We start from the raw sequence: 22,337 nt of genomic DNA on the forward strand, positions 1-22,337 counted from the left end.
GATGCAGGGTGGTTAGGGTTCATGGAGAAAATCACAATCTTACTGGCTTCATGGATAGAAGGGGGTAAAGCTCTTACATTCTGCACAAAGATGTTTAATACTCATTCATAGCAGGATGCGATAAGTTAAGAATATATAATGTAATCCAATAAAACTATAAAATAAAAAGACAAAACAAAAAGTCACTTGAGTTGATGAAACAGAATACTAATAAAATCATCAATTAATCCAAAAGAAGGCAGTAAAGGTGGAACAATGAACAGGTGAGAGGAAAAGAAATCAAATGGCAAATGGTAGACAAACTCAATCATATAATTTATCATTACATTAAATATAAATGGAATAAACAAATGGAATAAATAAAAACCAGAGATTGTCAGACTGGTTACATAGACATATAAAATGAAAGAACGAAAAATGAGATATCATGCACACAATAAGCCTGGGGAAGAAGGAGTGCCTATATTAATATAAGAAAAATGACTTCCAATCAAGAAGTATTACTGTGCTCGCTTCGGCAGCACATATACTAAAATTGGAACGATACAGAGAAGATTAGCATGGCCCCTGCGCAAGGATGACACGCAAATTCGTGAAGCGTTCCATATTTTTCGAGGATGGAAGATGCCTTAGAGGACTGGGGCGGGGAGGGTGGGGGGGACCCGAGGCGGGGGGAGTCAAGGAAGGGAGGGAATACGGGGATATGTGTATAAAAACAGATGATTGAACCTGGTGTACCCCCCAAAAAAATAAATAAAAATTAAAAAAAAAAAGTATTACTAAAAAGAAAGATGGATATTTTTATAATATATGAGTCAATTTATCAGGAATTCTAACAATCACAAATGTTTTTGCAACTAATAACACAGCTTCAAATGACATGAGGCAAAAACAGACACAATTAAGGGAGAATTACACGAATTCAGTTCATTTATATTTAATGTAATTGTTCATTTGGTTGGATTTAAGTCTACTGTCCTGTCATTTTTTTGTTTGTCCCATCTTTCATTTGTTCCTCCTTTTTGACCTTCGTTTGGAATGACAGACAAGGTAGGAAAAAAATCAGGTAATAATGTAGATTTTAGAACACTATCAGGACTTCCCTGGTGGTGCAGTGGTTAAGAATCCGTCTTCCAATGCAGGCGACACGGGTTCCATCCCTGGGCCGGGAAGATCCCACATGACATGGAGGAACTAAGCCTGTGCGCCACAACTACTGAGCCTGCGCTCTAGAGCCCGTGAGCCACAGCTACTAAGCCCACGAGCCACAACTACTGAAGCCCACGCGCCTAGAGCCCATGCTCTGCAACAAGAGAAGCCACCGCAATGAGAAGCCTGCACACCACAATGAAGAGTAGCTCCCGGTCTCTGCAAATAGAGAAAGCCAGCGCACAGCAACGAAGACCCAATGCAGCCAATAAAAAAAAAAAAAAAAACACTATCAACCATCTTGACCAAATTCAACTTACAGAACAAAACATCCAAACGCAGAACATACCATCTTTTCAATCCATGTTATATTCACCAGGACAGGCCATGCACGTATGCAAGGCCACAAAATAAGTCTCAATAAATTCCAAATGGGCATGAAAGGACTATATAGAAGAATAAGAACAGCAACCTGAAGCAGTAAAGTACTAATGCTAAGAATAGAACTTCCATATTAATTAAAAGTCTGACTTGCCCATGGCTTGAGCTATTTTAGAGGCAGCCTAACTTCGTGAGCACCTGTGTTAATAAGCCTATGTCAATTGCCATGCCTAGGTCAAAGTATTTTTAAAACTAGAAAGGTTAAATAAAAGGCTTCAAAAAATCCCACGCTCTATAATGATTTTCCTATATCCTCAGAAACATTCCCCTGGGCATCCTCACATACTTAATACTTAATGGAATATTACTCTAATTCAATGGAATATTATTCCACAATGAAAAAGACTGATACATGTAACATTCTGTTGCGCAAAAGAAGTCAGACATATACGACTACATACTGTGTGATTCCTTTTATGTGAAATTCAAAAATGTAATCTATGATATAGAAAGTAAAACAATAATTACTTGCAGGAAGTAGTGAATGATTGAAGGAGATATGATGACTTTCTGTTCAATATCTTGATGGAGGTGTTTGGTCATACAAGTTTATACATTTGTCAAAACTCATCAAACTGTACATTTAAGATGTGTTCATTTCATTGTATGTAAGTTTCACCTCAAATTTTTAAAATTAGGGTTGAAAATGGTTGTTAGAAATTAGAAATGAAACAATATTTTTAAATGAACCAAATAAACAAATGGATGAATATAAGGAGGCCATGCATGGCCTTATAATGATAATATATCACAAATGAAGCATAATGAAGAATTCAATTATATGCACCTGAGGTCCAAAACAAAACTCAGAATACCCAGCTTCTTTAGTTCTAATTCTTTGCTTACCCAGAAACCTGCTGATTATAATTTCACCTTTGAGGTAGACAAAACCATTTAGAAAATAAAAACTTTTAACACCCAATAATTCTCACACAATACCAAATCTTACTTCTGGATTCTAAATGGCTAATATATACTTCTTTGAATGACTTGCTGAAGGAAAAGGCACCAGAAAATACAACTACCAACAACTACAAAGAAGTGGGGTTTGGGTTCAAAGTCGTTCAAACTGGAGAAACCCCTTATTTGTTGGGTGATGTGAATAGAGATCAGTTCTGCTTACAAGAGTCCTTAGTCTAGTGGTTTCCTATTCCAATGGTTTAAGAAAAAAAAAGTTCAGAAAAGTTTTGGAAAAGCAATATCCTGGAGGTAACATTCATATTTTATAAGAAGGATTTAAAAAAAAAAAAACCAGTAAAAGCATATTTTGTGTATATTTCAAGCTTGGTCAGGACCCATTTAGAGCAGACCTGAATAAGGTAAAATATCAGGGAAAGTTCCAGCAATGGGTGTGGTGGCTAAAGGGTTGGCAGAAAACCATACTTTGTACAGGGCTGCTGACTAACTGATGTTTTAGGTCAGGCCAGCTGCCCAGTCTCTCTGTGTAAGAAAATTAGAAAGTCTGTTTCTAAATTTTGGTGAGAATGACATTTGCCCTAACTTTCTCAGCTTTCCTTAGGTAAAATGTTTTCAGTTGGAAAAAGAACTTCGAATTCTGTGCTCAGAAACGGATACTAAGACACTTAAAAGAAGAAATCCCTTCAGTGAAAGAATGTTTACACATGTTCAACCAGGCTGGTGGAGTGCCAAGTTATTATGTGGTCATTATGAAAACAATATAGTCTCATATAAATTACCCACAGATCGCTCACCAAATTTTCCCCCAAGATGCTCACGAGGAATGTCAGTCGGTTATGAGATGAGTTCCCACGTAGGCAGTAATCCCATCCCAAAGAAATGTCTTGAAAACCGGAGTAGGAAGGACTGTGGCGTGGTTCTCAAGGTGCGCGACCTGACCAGCAGTGGCACCACTATCACCTGGGAGCTGGTTCGGATGTAAATCCTTGGGCCAAGTCCTCCTGAATCAGAAACTCTTGGGGCTGGGTTTGTACGAGCTGCCACGTGATTCTGACGTGCACTCGGTCACTCTGCTAGAGCACAGGAGGCCCTCTTTCCTCTCCGGACAACAAGCCCCACCCAGATGAGTTGGGAACTGGCTACCACCATAAACAAGGGCAGAGCTCTCCCCAGCTCCCACTTCTACTTTTGATCTAAAAATAACAGCTCTGGAGAAGCAATTCAGCTTTTAACCCGAAAAAATCTCTCCCTTTAAACTTCAACTACGAAGTCGTTCTGTCTGGAACTTTTTAAGATTCTTACGCAACCCTTCTTGGTTCTCTGCTATGTATCTGTCATCACATATTTCCTCCTCCACACTTTGCTAGTCCAAATCCTTTCACCTCCAGTCTGCTCTAACATCCCTTAGAAAATTCACTCGGAATCACTTGAAAAGGGCAACATGGTAAGAAGTGGGGGTCGAGGGGCAGGGAAAGTGTTGAAAACAGTGGGGATGTTGGCAGCAGGGGTGAAATCTAATGTTACAACACACATGTAAAAGGTTTGCCAAGCTGTAAAACTAATATTGATGATAGATAACTGGAAATTTGAATCCCGCGTATCTGATGATATTAAGGAATTATTTTAATGTTTATGTTATAATAGAGATGAGCAGCGCATTCATGGATGAAATGATGTGACATCTGGAATTTGCTTTAAAATAACAAAAGAGAAGGAATAAGAGTAAAGATATAGATGAAACAAGATTAGCCATGATTCAATAATTATTGAAGATGGTAAGTACATGGGGTAACATTATACTATTCTATCTACATTTTTTTATATTTGAGATTTTCCGTAATAACATATTTAAACCTTTTCTTCCATATCTTCAGACAACAGGATCTTCAAACACCCTTGGCACTGATATAATTGGCTTAAATATTTTATTTTTCTATCATAACCTCAAGCATACCAAGGGCTCACCAAATATTTACAAACCAAATAAGAAAGTACTTCTTATTTTAACCACCTGCATAAACACAAACACACGCTCAGAAAATGGAATAGCCTCTCAGAGAGATTTAAGGCAGAGCATAAAAGAGGGCATATTAATGACTGCGTATCAGTGAAAATTACTTCTCTTGCTCACTAAAATAAAGAGTCATAAAAGATGGCTAAGGATTGAAGTAAATGAAGCAGCAAGGAGAATAGGGCAAAAGCAAAAGGAAACAAACCTTTTGGCTCTATGCTATTGATATTTAGGAATGATAACGAGAAAGGAGTTGATTTTAAAAGTTGATTACAATAAGCTAAGATCTACTTCTTGAATAAAAGGATGTTGCTGCTATTTGAAAAACTGATGGGTATTAAATGTCAGTAAATCTGAAGATCTTGTAATAAATGGAAAGAAAGGCCCATTTCCCTCTACCTACTATTATTAGCTATTACGATGACTGCACGAAATTATGGATTTGCCCAAGGTCACTCAAGAAGTAAGATTTGAGTCCAAAACCCAAGCATGCCTCTCACTCATTCAACAGGTATTTATTAGACAGCTATTATGGACTGGGACTAGGACTAGGACTGGGCCACCAACCTTGACCTAGCTCATATGCTTCTAGTCCAAATGACATACCACCTCCAGGACACTCACCCCGGCCTGCCTCTCACGCTTCACAACATACCCTGCTCTGAACACACCCTGCTCTCTTACCTCTGCGTTGTCACTTCTCTCCTCACACCACCCCTTCTAAGCCCTGGGACACATACTTTCAAGACTCAGCTCAGGCATGTTTTCCTCCAAGGCCTTCTTGAGCCCTCCTGGAGCATCCTGGGTATGACTCCATGAGAGTCCTTGACTGAGCTGTGAGCTCCTTGATAACGGAGACTCTGTTTCTGATCTCTGCATCTCCAGTGTCTCATGTGGTGGACAGCAAATGCTTGTAGCACAAATGCTTATGCCCCAGGCGCTCCTCAAACAGGCACACTGTCATGTCAGAACTATTCTTGCTCCTACACTCTCTGTTTTGGCGAACAGTGTGAGCTTCCTCTTAGCTGCACTGGCCAGATTTCCATCTGCCTACCTTAACTTTTAAGATAAATTTGGATAAACTGGATCACTGCTATCACCCCTGCTAGCTACAATCTCACAAAATGAATCTTCACGCTCTTCAAGAGGTAGGTGAGCCAAATTCACTGTGCTCCTTCGGAATGATGTTATTACTATGAGTTTGCAAACTTAGTTCCCGACATGATGAAGTATCGGGGGCCTGAGCAGGTTTCAACTTCTAATTTTTCTAACCCACTCTAACCTCTTGTTTTTAGGTCTTATAACCTGGAGACTCATCTCTCTCCTATTTTCCCACCCAGGTCTACCAACCTAGCCTTAGCTGGCTCAGAGAGAAGCAGTTCTGGGATATGTGAGACCCAGAATTGCACCCCGAAGGAGGGCAGGGCTGGGTGACAGCTACTCGAAGCTCTGAAAGGGAGGGAATGGACAAGGTGCTTACGTATAAGCACCCTCTAAAGGAGGAGGTTATAAACCTCTACGATTAAAAGGTAGTGAAAAAGTTTAACAGACTATACTCAACATTTATTTTAATAAAATAGAAGACAGCAGAATGTCTCACAAGAAGTAAAAGTATTACTTCGTGAAACTTTTTTTTGGTTTTAGGTATATACCTGCCCGTGACAAATGCTGACCGAAGGCCTACCATGTGCCAGGTCCTGGAGACAGAAGAGTAGGAAAGACAAGGAAAAGAGAAAAATCGCTCTGCCTTTAGGGAGCTGACATTTCAGTGGTTTCAGTGCATGTGTGTGTGTGTGTGTGTGTGTGTGTGTGTGTGTGTGTAGGGACATGTATGCATAGCTACTGCATCATGATATAAGAAAGTATATCTTACACTGGGTCAAAAACATTTGAAAATTTCTTCCTTCTCTAAAGTGGTACTACTTAAAACATGGTCTATGAACTGGTGCCAGTTCACCAACTTGTTATTGGTCTACTACGAGATAAGCACAGAAATTGAGAATAAGTATGTAGAAAACTTTATAGCAAGTTGACCTTGCTGTGATATCCAATTACATGATAATTTTGCTGCCAATTATTTTACAATTGAATTTTACAAAAAAGAATCACTCCATGATGGGTTGGGAATAAGAAAAAAACCAAAAACCTAGTCCTTCACCAGAGATGGCTGGAGAAGCACCGCTCTGGAGGACACACTGGGTGGCGGTCTGGGGAACAGGTTGTGTACACGGTACTTTAATTGGGAACTGCAGACACAGAGCACAGAGAGAAGGGGCAACACATGTGCAAGAGAAACCCAGCAAGTGGGAAGCACAGTTCAGGTTTGTTCTCTTTGCAAACGTGTCAAATGATGAAAATAATGAAATGAAAGTAGAAAAGTGTTAGCACTGACTGACAATGATGATACAGGGCTACATTCAGAAGAAGTGAACAAAAAAACATTTGTATGAAATTGACATCAATGGCAGGCATACACAGGCGTTCCTCATTTTAATTCCCTTCACTTTATTGTGCTTCACAGATAGCAGTAGCTTTGTGGGGGTTTTTTTACAAATTGAAGGTTTGTGGGACTCCTGCCTCGAGCAAGTCTATCAGCACCATTTTTCCAATAGCATTTGCTCACTTCATGTCTCTGTGTAACATTTAGGTAATTCTAGTAGTATTTCAAAACTTTTCATTATTGTTGTATTTGTTATGGTGATCTGTGACCTGTGATCTCTAATATTACTCTTGCAGTTGCTTTGGGGCACCACGAACGGCACCCGTATAAGATGGAGAACTTAATTGATAACTGTTGTGTGTGTTCTGACTGCTCCACCCGCTGGTCTTCCCCCCACCCCTCCAGCCAGTCTCTCTTCCTTGAGCCTCCCTATTTCCTGAGACACGATGATGCTGAAATCAGGCCAGTTAATCACCCTACCATGACCTCTAAATGTTCATGAAAATTAGAGTTGCACATCTCTCACTTTAAATCAAAAGCTAGAAATGACTGAGCTCAGTGAGGAAGGCATGTTGAAAGCTGTGATAGGCTGAAAGCGAGGCCTCTAGTGCCAAACAGTTAGCCCAGTTGTGAATGCAAAGGAAAACTTCCTAAAGGAAATTAAAAGTGCTACTCCAGTGAACAGAGAAATGATAAGAAGAAAGTGAAACAGCCTTATTGCTGATATGGAGGAAGTTGCAGTGGTCTAGATAAAAGATCAGACCAGCCACAACCTTCCCTTAAGCCAAAGCCTGATGCAGAGCAAGGCCCTAATTCTCTTCAATTCTATGAAGGCTGAGAGAGGTGAGGAAGCTGCAGAATTTCAGCTTGAAGCTAGCAGAGGTTGAAGGAAAGAAGCGCTCTCTATAACATAACAGTGCAAGGTGAAGCAGCAAGTGCTGATGTAGAAGCTGCAGCAAGTTATCCAGAAGATCTATCATAGCTCAGATCATTCATGAAGGTGGCTACACTAAACAACAGATTTTCACTGTAGATGAAATAGATGCTCTCTATTAGAAAAAGATGCCATCTAGGACTTTCATAACTAGACAGAAGTCAATGTGTGGCTTCAAAGCTTCAAAAGACAGACTGACTCTCTTTTTAGGGGCTAAAGCAGCTGGTGACTTTAAGAGGAAGCTTATGTTCATTTACCATTCTGAAAATCCTAGGGTCCTTCAGAATTATGCTAAATCAACTCTGCCTGTGCTCTATCATTCTGGATGACAGCACAGCTACTTACAGCATGGTTTACTGAATATTCCAAGCCCACTCTTGAGATCTATTGCTCTGAAAAAAAAGATCCCTTTTAAAATATTACTGTTCATTGACAGTGCACCTGGTCACCCAAGAACTCTGATGGAGATGTACAGTGAGATTAATACTGCTTTCCTGCCTGCTAACACAGCATCCATTTTGCAGCACATGGATCAAGGAGTCCTTTTTGACCTTCAAGTCTTATTATTTAAGAAATACATTTCATAAGTCTATAGCTGCCATAGATAATGATTCCTCTGATGGATCTGGGCAAAGTAAATTGAAAACATTCTGGAAAATATTCACCATTCCACATGCCATTAAGAACACTTGTGATTCAGGGAAAGAGATAAAAATATCAACATTTAGAGGAATCTGGAAGAATTTGATTCCAACCCTCCTGGATGACTTTGAGGAATTCAAGACCTCAGTGGAGGAAGTCACTGCAGATGCGGTGGAAACAGCAAGAGAACTAGAATTAGAAGTGGAGCCTGAAGATGTGAGTGAATTGCTACAATCTCATGATAAAACTTGAAGGGATGAGGAGCTGCTTCTTATGGATCAGCAAATAAGTGGCTTCTTGAGACGGAATCTGCTCCTGGTGAAGATGCTGTAAAGACAGTTGAATTTAGAATATTACATAAACTAAGTTGATAAAGCAGTGGTGGGGTTTGAGAGAATTAACTCCAATTTCGAAAAAAGTTCTACTGTGGGTAAAATGCTATCAAACAGCACTGCATGCTACTGAGAAATCACTTATGAAAGGAAGAGACCACTGATGAGGCAAACTTCCTTGTTCTTATTTTCAGAAATTGCCACAGGCACTCAAATCTTCAGCAACCACCACCCTGATCAGGCAGCAGCCATCAACATCTCATGGAGGCAAGACCCTCCACCAGTACAAACATGACAACTCCCTGAAAGCTCAGATGACAGCATTTTTTAGCAATAAAGTATTTTTTAATGAAGGTATGTACATTAGTCTTTTTAAGACATAATACTATTGCACACTTAACAGACTATAGATTACTACCCTATAGTATAGTGTAAACACAACTTTTATATGCACTGGGAAACCAAAAAATTCCTGCGACTCACTTTTTTTCGATATTTGCTTTAATGCAATGGTCTGGAACCAAACTCACAATATCTCCAGCATATACCTATACGGAACTACTTACATATCCAACTACTATGCGTGGCAGCAGTGAAGTATGTATAATTTCTGATTTTCTGTTTTAATACAGCAATAAAAGCTATTATATTTTCCACTCAAATTTCATAGTCTATCATTCACACAACATGGCCCAAAACACGCTGTATTTTAAAATGGAACAATCTTGCCAGCATATCAAATTGATTGGGAAGAGTGGTAAGAATTGTGGGCTAGGGAACAGAGTCGTATAGAAATAAGACTATAATACTTTTAAAAACTAAACTGTTTGTCTAGTAGGTAATTTCTATTGGTTTCTATTTCAATTGAGTGTCAGTTACACTCTTGGCTGTAGAGCAAGTGGAATGTCAACATTTTTTTTCTTTTATAGCATACATGCCTCTGGCCATAATCAGCAGTATAGATATGTCTTCAGCTGCTGTAGAAAAAAAAATGAAAACCAGAGCCCTAAAATTATACAGCTGAAAGTACAAAATATACTCTTAACATTGTTACTCACTATTAAGATATTAAAAGACATATGGAAATTTTGTACAATTAATGAGTACTAAGCCAAGGAATAATAGGTAATATAATGCTTTTCAAGTTATTACTATTTCAGGTCTGTGTGACTAGCACTAATTGCTGCCGTTGGAGATGTGCTTAAGGGAGAGATAATGAGAATCAGGAAAGCAAGGCCAAAATTTATTTCCCAACCCAAGGGTTGGCAAACTACAGCCCATAAGCCAAATCTGGCCCGCTGCCTGTTTCTGTAAATAAAGTTTCATTGGAACACAGTCACACTCATTCGTTTATGTAATCATCTAGGCTGCTTTATGCTACCACAGTGGATTTGAACAGCTATAACCACAAAGCCTAAAGTATTTACTATCTGGCCCTTTTGCAGCAAAAGTTTGCCGATCTCTGCCCCAAACTCTTTCCTATCTGCTCATTTCTCCACTGACAACAATATTTACTGAGAACCTATAACATATCAGGTACTATTCTAAGTGATGAGGGTATAGCAGTAAATAAAAAGAAAGAAAATGTAGGGGGAAAAGTTTATACAAAAGTTGCTTCCTTAAAAAACTAAAAATAGAACTACAACATGACCTAGCAATCCCACTCCTGGGCATATACCTGGAGAAAATCATAATTTGAAAAGATTCATGCACCCCAGTGTTCATAGCAGCACTGTTTACAACAGCCAATACACGATGCAACCTAAATGTCCACCAACAGAGGACTAGATAAAGATGTGGTACATACATACAATGGAATATTACTCAGCCATAAAAAAGAATGAAATAATGCTATTTGCAGCAACATGGATGGATCTAGAGATTGTCATACTGAGTGAAGTAAGTCAGACACAGAAAGACAAATATCATATGATATCACACATGTGGAACCTAAAAAAAGGATACAAATGAACTAATTTACAAAACGGAGGTATAGTCACAGATGTAGAAAACAAACTTATGGTTACCAGGGGATAAGGGACAGGAGAAGGATGAATTGGGAGATTGGGACTGACATGTACGTACTACTATATATAAAATAGATAACTAACAAGAACCTATTGTATAGCACAGGGAACTCCACTCAATACTTTGTAATGGCCTATATAGGAAAAGAATCTAAAAAAAAAAAAAAAAGAGAGAGGATAAATTGGGTGGGCCAAAAAGCGCCTTTGGTTTTTAGGTAAAAACAAAAGACACATTTTTCATTTTCACCAAGAACTTTATTAAACAATGTAGTCACCCTTTTGTTCCACTACCTTCTGCCATTTTTCAGGCAACTTGGTAAATCTACCTTCCCACAAATATCATATAATAATGCATATATGTGGAATCTAAAAAAATGGTATAGATGATCTTATTTGCAAAGCAGAAATAGAGACACCAACATAGAGAACAAATGTATGGATACTAAGGGGAAGAGGGGTGGGGTTGGAGGAACTGGGAGACTGGGATTGACACATATACATTATTGATACTATGCATAAAATAGACAACTGATGGGATACTGTATAGCACAGGGAACTCTACCTAATGCCCTGTGGTGACCTAGATGAGAGGGAAGTCCAAAAGGGAGGGGATACCTGTATATGTAAGGCTCATTCATTTTGCTGTGCCATGGAGGCTAACACAATATTGTAAAGCAACCGCACTCTAATAAAAATTAATTTTAAAAAAATTCCATCTTCTCAAAACTTTTTATCGTTTTGAGCAAAGAACTATTCCAAGTGCCTTTTACAGTCTTCCAGGGAACTTAAGTTTTTTTCCTTAACAGAATTTTGTACAGAACTAAGTAAATGGAAATCTGAATGTGCAATGTCTGGTGAATATGGCGGACGAATCAGAAATTTTCAGCCAAGCTGCAACAGTTTTTGCCTGATCATCAAAGAAACATGCAGTCTTGCATTATCCTGATGGAAGATTATAGGGTTTTCTGTTGACTAATTCTGAATGCTTTTTGTCGAATGCTGCTTTCAGTTCTCTAATTGGGAGCAGTACTTGTTGGAATTAATGGTTTGGTTTTCAGGAAGGAGCTCATAATAGAGGAGGCCCTTCCAACCCCACACAACATCACCTTCTTTGGATGAAGATCGGCCTTCCGGTGTGGTTGGTGGTGGTTCGTTTCACTTGCCTGTTCCACATTATTGTACAGCATCCACTTTTCATCGCCCGTCACAATTTGTTTTAATAACAGAATGTTTTCATTATGTTTCAGTAGAGAATCACATGCAGAAATATGGTCAAGAAGGTTTTTTCTGCTTAACTTATGTGGAACCCAAACATCAAAGCAATTCACATAACCAAGCTGGTGCAAATGATTTTCAACGCTTGATTTGGATATTTTGAGTATGTTGGCTATCTCCCACATGGCATAATGTTGACAGTTCTCAATTAATGTCTCAATTTGATTGCTATCAACTTCAACTGGTCTAATCCGACCATCGAGCATCCTCCAGTGAGAAATCTCCCACACGAAACTTTGCAAACCACTTTTGACACGTTCGATCAGTCACAGCACCTTCTCCATACACTGCACAAATCTTTTTGTGCGTTTCAGCTGCATTTTTACCTTCCTTGAAATAATAAAGCATAATATGCCAAAATGGCTGCTTTTCTTCTTGCATCTCTAGATGCTATATTTGGATAAAGAAAAGGGATGTCTCTGGCAGGTGGGCTCACTTGACTAGGTCCATGGAATGCTGTCTCTACCAGACTGAGCTTTTTTAAGAATTAAGGTCCCACTCCTAATAATTTCTATATCAAGCTTAGCTCAGGACATGGCACTCGATAAAGGTTTGCTGAATAGATGAATAACCATTTGCTTGTATCTGTCAACACAAAACTATTCATTAATCACCACCAAATGTGCTACAGAGTTCTGCATACTAAGGAACAGAACACTAATAGACTTGTTTGGCTCTTTTATGTCGTAGATCATCAACCTAGATTTTTGTTTTCATTTCAATAAAAGTTCTGGCAACCCACAGCTTTCAGGAAAGACGGGGTGGGGGAGACAGAGAAGAAGAGTGGAGCAAGTAAAATAAGTTCAATTGTCTTAACAGGAATTTGAAAGCTTGCTTTCACTATAGCTATATGTTGAATGCCTAGGAGAAGGCTATCAAATAACCAATATAATCAGGATTTTCCATACTGTATCTGGTAGGACTTTTGCTTTAAAATTACACGGCTAACCCATACATTCATCCGTACACACACATATATGTTTATTCAAAGGATATTCATCATTCACCCACCATGTGCCAGGAACTAAGCACTGAAGAACTTTCATTCAAGTGACCATCCCCAATTTCTACCTTTGCTTTCCACTAAAGTCCATCTCATGGACCTGGTTAGGTGAGCCCGCTTGCCAGAGACACACCTTTTCCCTAGCCAACTTCAGCACTGGTCTTACTTTCAAGTGACAGCCCCAAACTTGGATATTCTAAGTGATTGAGGTACACATCCTACTTAACACAGTACTTGCCTGAGCTTAAAAACAAGGCAAGGGAATAATATGCTTGTATAAATATGAAAAATATACTTTTTTTAGTATGTACTCATCAAAATATACTACTTTTACATAATATAAATATAAAAAGTATATAGAATTTGTATATTTGTATAAATATGAAACTTTTTTATTATGTAAAAATATTCTTTTTACAGTTTTGCTGTTTATACCATGTGTATTAAATGTCTTAGAACTGTCTTAATCTCAGGATGCCTTCAAGTCCTGTCTTCTGTCAAACAGTAGTATAGCATTAAAAATGTACTCTCCTTATGAAACGCCTTGCTGGGTCTTGACTTCGTTGTACTGAGCACGGCTAGGGGAAGCTGGGTGGGCTCCACTTCAAATGCCAGCTGTCTAACCTTGACTGGGCACTTTATGTTACTCAGCAGTCCTTTTCTTCACCATTATTTCCCTCCCTATCACATTCCCCATGATGGCTGTCACCAAAAATTCTTACCAAACTCTCCCCCAATCTATTCCTATTCCTGCCCACCCTTAATCTCAGTAGATCACTTCATACCTTACTTACTGAGGAGCCCAGAGAACTCTTCCCTATCTAAAATTTCTATCCACACTTACTTGCCTCTTCCCGGCTCTTAGCCTTCTGCCATGGGGAAATTCTCCATCGTGTTCTTTTTTTTTTTTTCCTTAAACTTGAAGGACTGTCCTTTAAGCATTTGCTTTTTTTTTTATTTTAATTTTTTAAATTTATTAATTAATGTTATTATTGGCTGCATTGCATCTTCACTGCTGCACGCGGGCTTTCTCTAGTTGCAGAGAGCAGGGGCTAACTATTCTTCACTGCGGTGCATGGGCTTCTCATGGTCCCTTCTCTTGTTGCAAAGCACGAGCTCTAGGCGCTTCAGCAGTTGCGGCACATGGGCTCAGTAGTTGTGGCTTGCAGGCTCTAGAGCACAGGCTCAGTAGTTGTGGCGAATGGGCCTAGCTGCTCTGTGGCATGTGGGATCTTCCCAGACCAGGGTTCGAACCCGTGTCCCCTGCATTGGCAGGTGGATTCTTTACCACTGCACCACCACGGAAGCCCTCTACCATGTCCTTGATATCATCCCAACCGCTTCCATATTCACCCCCTCATTCTCTCATATCGTCAATCTTTTCATTTGTTTCCTTCTGCTCAACCAATAAACATGTTAAAAATCTTTTAGACCTAAAAATCCCACTCAAAAAACAAATAACTCTCAAATTCTTCCCGTCACCCTGCATCAGTTACAGATCTAGCTCCGACTCTTCCCAATTTTCCCAGGCCTTCCTCTGCTTACAGACTGTCACCAGCTCAAGTTTCCATAAATAAAAAGAAACCAGCCAGAGACAGAACTACTGGGGTAGAAATCTATGTTTTAAAGGATAGCTGAGATGGTTGATATCCTTCTTGAGATATTTATTTCTTATTTAGTAGAAATTTTATAATATTCCACTTCATCTTAATAGTAAAGATTACTAGGGCCTATCACACAGAATCAGAAAGGGCCCTTGACCTTGGTCTCCTTCCACGTTGCCACAGGCTCATAGATGGACAGATGATGATGAGGCCATGCAGTATCTAAACAGCCCTAAATTCTGCTTCCGGCAGGGATGGGGAGTTTTATTAGCTGATTGCTGACATTATAGGATATGCCTGAGAAGAGACAAAGCCTGACTCATTTAGTAGAGAGGGGAGAAAAGCTCCCATTTGTCCTGGTCTCTTAGGCTAGGAGAAATGAAAAATGGGTTGTGTCTCAACGCCCAGAAGCCTAAGAAGGCGCATACCAGTGACATTAACACATGACACACTTGGGAACAGGGGGAGGAGCAAGTTTAAAAACACAGACCCCCAAAAAAAAAACAAACACACCCACACACAGACAGGGGCATACAAGTGTGACAGGAGCCAGGGGTCTGCAGGGGGAGAGGCATGGCCGATGCCACCATCTTCCAGAAACTGGGAAACACCCAGAGGAGAAAAGGGAGACATCCTTCAGCTCAAGGACTTACTTCTCTGAAGGAGTTACTGGACAGCATCACAATGACCTGCCAGAAAATTCAGCTGTAAACTCCTGGAATAAACAGTCAGCCCAAAGCACTGGAGAGCCATGAGTGTCAAAACCACTCAGCTAAACAGGGCTTATGTAGCAAATAAAGGCTACGCATGAGTGGTATAACCAAGACAAGTGTCAAGTAAAAACACACTATGGGTTGATGTGCTATAGGATTTTTAACCCTCCCAATGCGGAATGGGTTAACCTTTTACAGGTCAGGGACTCGGGTGAAAAGGGCATTGCTAAAGCTCCTTTATTAAAGGTGCTGCTCTCATATTTGTTTTCATTTATCCAACACTTTGGGGCCTAATGACTCATGAAACGAATGACAGAGCACTGTCAACTGCAGAAGTAACACCACTGACACGAAGGTGCTCTGATGGGTGGTGAAAATGGGTGGAAGTTCAGCTAATTTACAGATTTCCTTTGGTGGTTTAAAGAAGATTCCAAAATAAGTATAGCTAGATTTCTGAGGCTAACTTGTATCAAAGCTCAACTATAAGTGGCAAGATGGGTTGAACTCTGTCTCCCCTGCAAATTCGTACAGTGAAGCCCTAACCCCCAGGACCTCAGAATGTGACCTCATTTGGAAAGAGGGTCTTTCCAGTGATAATGAAGTTAAAATGGGATCATTCGGGTGGGTGGGCCCTATTCCATTCTGACCGGTGTCCTCAAAAAAGGGGGAAATTTGGACAGAGAGACACACACAGATGGAAGATTATGTGAAAACACAAGCAGAAGACAGACAACTGCAAGCTCAGGAGAGAAGCCTGGAACAGATCCTGTCCTCAGAAGGCTCCAACCCTGCCAACACGCTGACTGTGGACTTTTAGCCTGCAGCACTGTGAGAATAAATTTCTGTTGTTTAAGCCACCCAGTTTGGTTGGCTTACTCTGTCATGGAAGCCCTAGCGAACTATCACAAGCGGTGTGAGGCCTACCATGAGATGCTGGGCTGTGGCAGCAGCTGACTGACTCGGGCTAAGTCACAGGTAAGAGGATCCAGGATCACAAAGGTACAGGGCATCCTAGGAGGCAGAGTTGAGAGTGCCGCTGGCCCGGAGAACCCAGTCACAGCTCTGTATTGAAAAGTGTGTTCTCTAAGGCCACGATGTGCTAGCCACGTTATGCTCTTTTCAATAACATTCAACAACTGCCTTTATGACTCAGTAACAAACATGATACACTAATTCAATTAGATACACCAAATTCAGCAATTGCAATGCCATAAACACTTACGAAGCGATTACTTGCTCCCAGATTCAAACTCAAATTCCCTACTGAGAGACCCAGCAATGATCTGCTGGGAGTGTGCATCAGTCCTTTTAAATTACAAAGGTATCAAGTATGTATGGTTATTTTTCATACTTCCTTATACTCCTCCCCAAATAAGACTTAGGCGCTCCCATAAATCTGAAAAAAGACACACAACTATTCAACACTGACTTTATAAACAAGAAACAAAACTGCCCCCAAATCAAAGGCAAAACTATCATAATATGAAATACACATTCAGTGTTTGTTCAGGGAGAGGTCTATGCTAGGATCCTGGCAGAGGACTCGTGGGTATATGATATGTACATCAAATCAACCTAGAACTGAGGAATAGTTTGGTACCAACAATGAAACTGCTTAATAAAACATTCAATTTAAATTTGTAATAAGATGACTCATGCCCAGCAAGAATTAGATCTCCTCCCATCTCTTTTGCGGCCAGCTCTCAAAGACTTCAAGTCATTTTCACAAGAGCAAACATGTCGTATGAAAGAATGCCATGCCTCTCTAATGAGCTGGAGATCTTCCTCCACACAGGAAAACCACAGAGGTCTGGGGGCTTTACGTGTCCCGTTCCAAACGTAGATGCTAGCAGACAGTGACATTCTAGATGGTAAGTCGCTCCTGATCTTCAAGCATGAGACAAGGCTTTTGGAAAGACACATACATGTTATCCTGATCATGCAAAGAACAATCTCTATAGCTTCACGGTAAAAGCCTTTTCATATTTACAATTATGACCAAGTCACTGCACTCTCAAGGACTCCCAGAAGTCCGATATTCTGCTTCTAAATAGGACTAAGATCTATTTTAATTTGGAGGTAAACCAACTGACATTTTCAAGTCAGGGTGACCTTTCTGGCTGTGTAGGTTGTGTCCTGTACAGGGTGCCCTGCCCTGACGAGTGGAGGCTTAAATGCAGCCTGTTCCGGCCCAGGTGCCGCATCTGCCTGGAGGGCTGCCATTTTCTAATTGCACAAAAGCTCTCTAAGGACCAGTGCCACATCCACCTTCTCTGTGGATACCCTTGGGATACAGGTCTAGAATCACCTCAGCAACGAGCAGTAGTTTTAAACATGTTTAGTTCAGGAAGTGACATAGTCAGTGGGACTGGAGTTTAAAGAATAAACGGGAGTGGCTCAAAATGAGGAGACGTTGGCCAGGGCCATGTCATGCAGAGGGATGACACTGCAGGGTTTAAGCACAGGGACGACCTGATACGGTTTGTGTTTCTAACAAAATCTCTCTGGCTCCTATGCAGATAACAAACCAGAGGGAGGCAGAGAAGGTGTGGGAAGGTCCAGGTGAGAACTGGTGGATGGATCAAGTGATGACAGCAGACAAGCCATACTGAGAGATGGAATTGATGGGACCTTGTGAATGATTAGCTGCAGGCTTAAGTGTGAGAGAGAAGGAATAATATCCCAGGTGATGTCCACCCAAGACACAAAAACTGGGCAGATGATGATGCCACTTATAAAGAACACTGTGGGTAGGGCACGTTTGAGGGGTCAAGGTCATGAGGTCAGTTTTAGAGCTGAGATTTCCATAAAGCAGTGGGTGAATATTCTAGTAAACACTGGTCCTCAAATATGATATACCATACTTAAACATGTTTTTAAAATAAAATCTGAGAAATACAATTTGAATCAGGGTTTTGGATGTACTCTGGGTATATGCTGAATATAAGGTTATAGTTCTCAAATTATTCTCTAGGACCACATTCTGGATTCCACCCCCAGGACATTTTTGACCAGTTGCTCTGAGTGTAAAGAAATCTCAGAAGAAAAAGGGGAAAAGACAGCCATGTGGTAGGCGTTCTAGGTCACATATCACGTTGGTGGCCATCCAGTCTCCACCTTGCCCCTGGGATTTGTTCCAGTCCTCATCTGTGGATTATTGATAAATCAAGACACCAGATTCACTAAGGGCAGGGAGTCTCTGGGTGTGGTTCCCAACCCAAGCAGCATCAGTAAAACTTGGGAACTTAAATGAAAATTCTCGGTCTCAGCCCAGACCCACGAAATCGGAAACCCTGAGGGTTGGCCTCGGCAGTCTATACTTTAACAAGTCCTCTCGGTGATTCTAATGCACGTTCAAGTTTAAAAATCACTGATACAAATCAATCAGGTTTCTTTCACATGTTTCCTTATTTTCACCATTCTTTTTTCTTCTTAAAATTTCCTTGGCACTCCAAAATTAGAGTCAACCTCTAAGTAAGGCTCCTTCCCCACGCGATGCCATCTCCCTTCTGGGTCACACACTATCTCCCTCAAGGTGCTGGACATCCAGTTTTGTCTCCACTAACCTGAATCCCACCCACATCCTTGAGTCAACTGTTGGTGGTACTGCCCTCCCGCTCTGAGCTCCCTCACTTCATTCCAGATGGACCACTCAGAATGCTGCCTTGTAATGTAAGCTATGTTAGCACCTTCCCAATGGGATCCTGACTTTTATTGGATTTCACCATAGTATCTAATATGGGGAGAAAACCTAATCAAAGTCTAAGTGGTTGTTCTAGATCAGTGTTTCTCAAGGTGGAGTCTACTGGCAAATGCGTGTTGAGAGGACAGATTCTAAGCCCCATTTCTAGTCTTATTAAACTAGAATCTTCTGCAGACAGGGGTCTGTATCTTCAATGCTCATTGAAATTCCACCACCCCTGCTTCAGATGAGATTCATCTTGTTAACCACAGACCTAGACAAACTGCTTCTTGAGCACAGAATACTTAACTAAGCCCTGAACTAAAATAAAACAAAATGACAAGAGCTTATCTTCTTCCTAACCTGTGGTCCATATCTTAAATGTATCCTGCAGACTGTAAAGTTTTAAAACAATGATATCACACTTTCTCCTTTACAAATACCGTGGGATAATTTCTTATCAGGGTATCTTCCCCAGCCTATACTTTTGGAATTGACTTTTCAGTCCTAAAGAATTTTACCCAGCTACCTGGGCTTTAAGACCGTTTAGAAGATAATAATCCTTTTCATGTATTTCTCTTAGAAGTATTCATTTGTAAATTATCAATGTTTACATTAGCTTCAACAGAACATACACATGGGATTTTAGGTGTAAAAAGAAAATACCAAAATAGCTGCTAAAAAGCAAACGACATTATTTATAACTACTGACACATCTTTCCACAGCCAAAAATCTCTCCTGGCTTTAGTTATGAAAGTTAAACTTACTCCCCCACAACCAACTGCCCCACGACCTCCTCCTATCAAGTGGGTATATGAGCTCCACCCTTGACCACCACCCCGCCCCGACACCCAAAACGCCTGCAGACCCATAGACAGATCCACTATGAAAATAGTTACTACAAAGCACATTATGTAACAGAAACAGAAGAGAGAAGTGATTTTTAATACCACTGCAAGAGAAGTAGTTATGAAACATAGGAGAAAATGATAAGCTCTTTCCTAGAATTAGCACTGGGTCTTTCTCAAAGCAATTTGTGTTATTTATTTTGTCAAAGAGATGTAAATCCTTTTTAAAAAATTGCACTAATTCATTTTTCACCAGCCCTTTCTAAATGGAGCTGTGTAATGGAAACACACACACACATACACATCTGAAGTCTACAAAAATTACTAGCCTTGGGTGGTTCTATTATGCACTTAGAGCTTTCATTTTTAAAAAATCACCAAATTCCATTTCTGAGATGCATTTGAAGAGGATAATTTTATTTTTTTATTTTATTTTTTTAAGTTAATGGTCTTTTTATTGGAAGAAAAAAAAGACTAGCATTTAGAACTTGGAATGGACATAAACTGTTACTTCTTGAACAGCAGTGTTGATGGTTGTGCTGAAGCCCACAGCCACAGCCTACTCTGCTCGCTCCAAGTCATGGTTCAGAAGGTTTTAAAAACAGAGTCCAAAGATGCTCCCTTGATAGATGTTTCTTTTTTAAAAATCTGTATGAATGGTGATAGCCTGGCGCCCATTCTGCTCTAGCACAATGCAGACAACACTAAACCAACACATGCGGGCATGCCACCAGGGAGTGTCACGGTCACCACAGGTCGGGGCACAGGGAAGTTACCAGAGGGCCATCCTGCGAGCGGGGCTGTGCCTGGACAGTTTATCTTCCACCGCATCCTGAGGTAAACCAATTTTACATGTCTCTTTCCAGTAAACCAGCTACAGTTTATACTGATAAATTGAACTAGAACCCCTTTGAGTAGGCTTTGAATTTGTTTTTTCATTTTTCATTTTTAATACAAATGCCTCACTGTGCTCAATTGTCAAGCTGCATGCATGAAAAACTGGCCAGCCCACACAGTGTGTTAATCATGAGCAGATGGACCTTCCAGGAGCCCACTAAGTGCTTCCTTACCATTAAGGCAGGACAAGTATTTATATCGCAAAACGGATATGTAGCTTGATCTTTAGGGGACAGGACCAGCAACCAATACATGCAGATTTTGTGTGTGTGTGGTATGTGTGTGTGTGTGTGTGTGTGTGTGTGTGTGTGTGTGTGTGGACAGAAGGTACTTCTGACATTCAGTTTTGCTATATAGAAACAGAATGAGCAAATGAACTTTTTTTTTTTTTTTTGCAAGAGGTAAGTAAAAGATTCAATTTGATTCTTCTAGAGGGGGTAAAGGAGCTGAAAGTAGGTCTTCATTTTGCAGTCATCATCGGCACGAATTCTTCGTAGTTGACTTGTCCATCACCATCAATATCTGCTTCTCTGATCATTTCATCTACTTCTTCATCCGTTAATTTTTCTCCTAAGTTTGTCATAACTTGACATAGTTCTGCGGCCCTGATGCAACCACTGACATCCTTGTCAAAGACTCAGAATGCCTCTCGGATTTCTTCTTCACTGTATCTTTCATTTTTCTAGCCTTCATAGTCAAAAATTCTGGGAAGTCAATTGTGCCATTACCATCGGTGTCCACTTCATTGATCATATCCTGCAATTCAGCTTCTGTTGGGTTCTGACCCAGTGACCTCATGATGGTTCCAAGTTCCTTTGTTGTGATGGTGCCATCACCGTCTTTGTCAAATAGGGAGAAAGCGTCCTTGAATTCAGCAATCTGTTCTTGGGTCAGCTGATCAGCCATGGTGCGAGCAAAGGGAGGAAGAGCAGAGAGAACGAGGGTGGCTGCACAAGCGCAGCTGTGACCGCAGCGGTGCCTCCGCTACTGGAGCTGCTGCTAAGGCACGGTGTGCGCTGAGCACTGTGATGCCACCAGCGCCGTGTCCGCGAGGCTTCCAGCACCACTGCCCGAGAGGATAATTTTTTTTTAATTTTTTTAAATTTAATTTTTTTAAGCTCTTTATTGGAATATAATTGCTTTATACTCTTGTACCAGCTTTTGAGGTACACCAAAGTGAATCAGCTGTATTAATACATATATCCCCATATCCCCTCCCTCCCGTGACTCCCTCCCACCCTCCCTGTCCTGGCCCTCTAAGGCATCACCCATCAAGGAGTTGATCTCCCTTTGTCTAGTTGCAGAGAGCAGGGGCTACTTTTCATTGTGGTGCACGGGCTTCTCATTGTGGTGGCTTCTCTTGTTGCAGAGCATGGGCTCTAGGTGCATGAGCTTCAGTAGTTGTGGCACACAGGCTCAA

At 40.5% G+C, this 22,337-nt stretch overlaps 1 protein-coding gene, 1 non-coding gene and 1 pseudogene across 10 annotated transcripts in view; 1 reads left to right on the forward strand and 2 right to left on the reverse strand.

Annotated features, from left to right (window-relative positions):
* Positions 1–22,337, reverse strand: part of PPFIBP1 (PPFIA binding protein 1) — a 174,073-nt gene that overhangs the window by 67,280 nt on the left and 84,456 nt on the right. The gene's annotated exons all lie outside the window — the stretch shown is intronic.
* LOC130834247 (U6 spliceosomal RNA) lies at positions 506–612 on the forward strand. The gene has a single exon (XR_009048631.1). It is a non-coding gene; the product is annotated as a U6 spliceosomal RNA (small nuclear RNA).
* Positions 20,554–21,986, reverse strand: LOC130832512 (calmodulin-1-like; annotated as a pseudogene).

The sequence above is a fragment of the Hippopotamus amphibius genome, chromosome 12, assembly GCF_030028045.1.
Source record: "Hippopotamus amphibius kiboko isolate mHipAmp2 chromosome 12, mHipAmp2.hap2, whole genome shotgun sequence".
NCBI lineage: Eukaryota > Metazoa > Chordata > Mammalia > Artiodactyla > Hippopotamidae > Hippopotamus > Hippopotamus amphibius.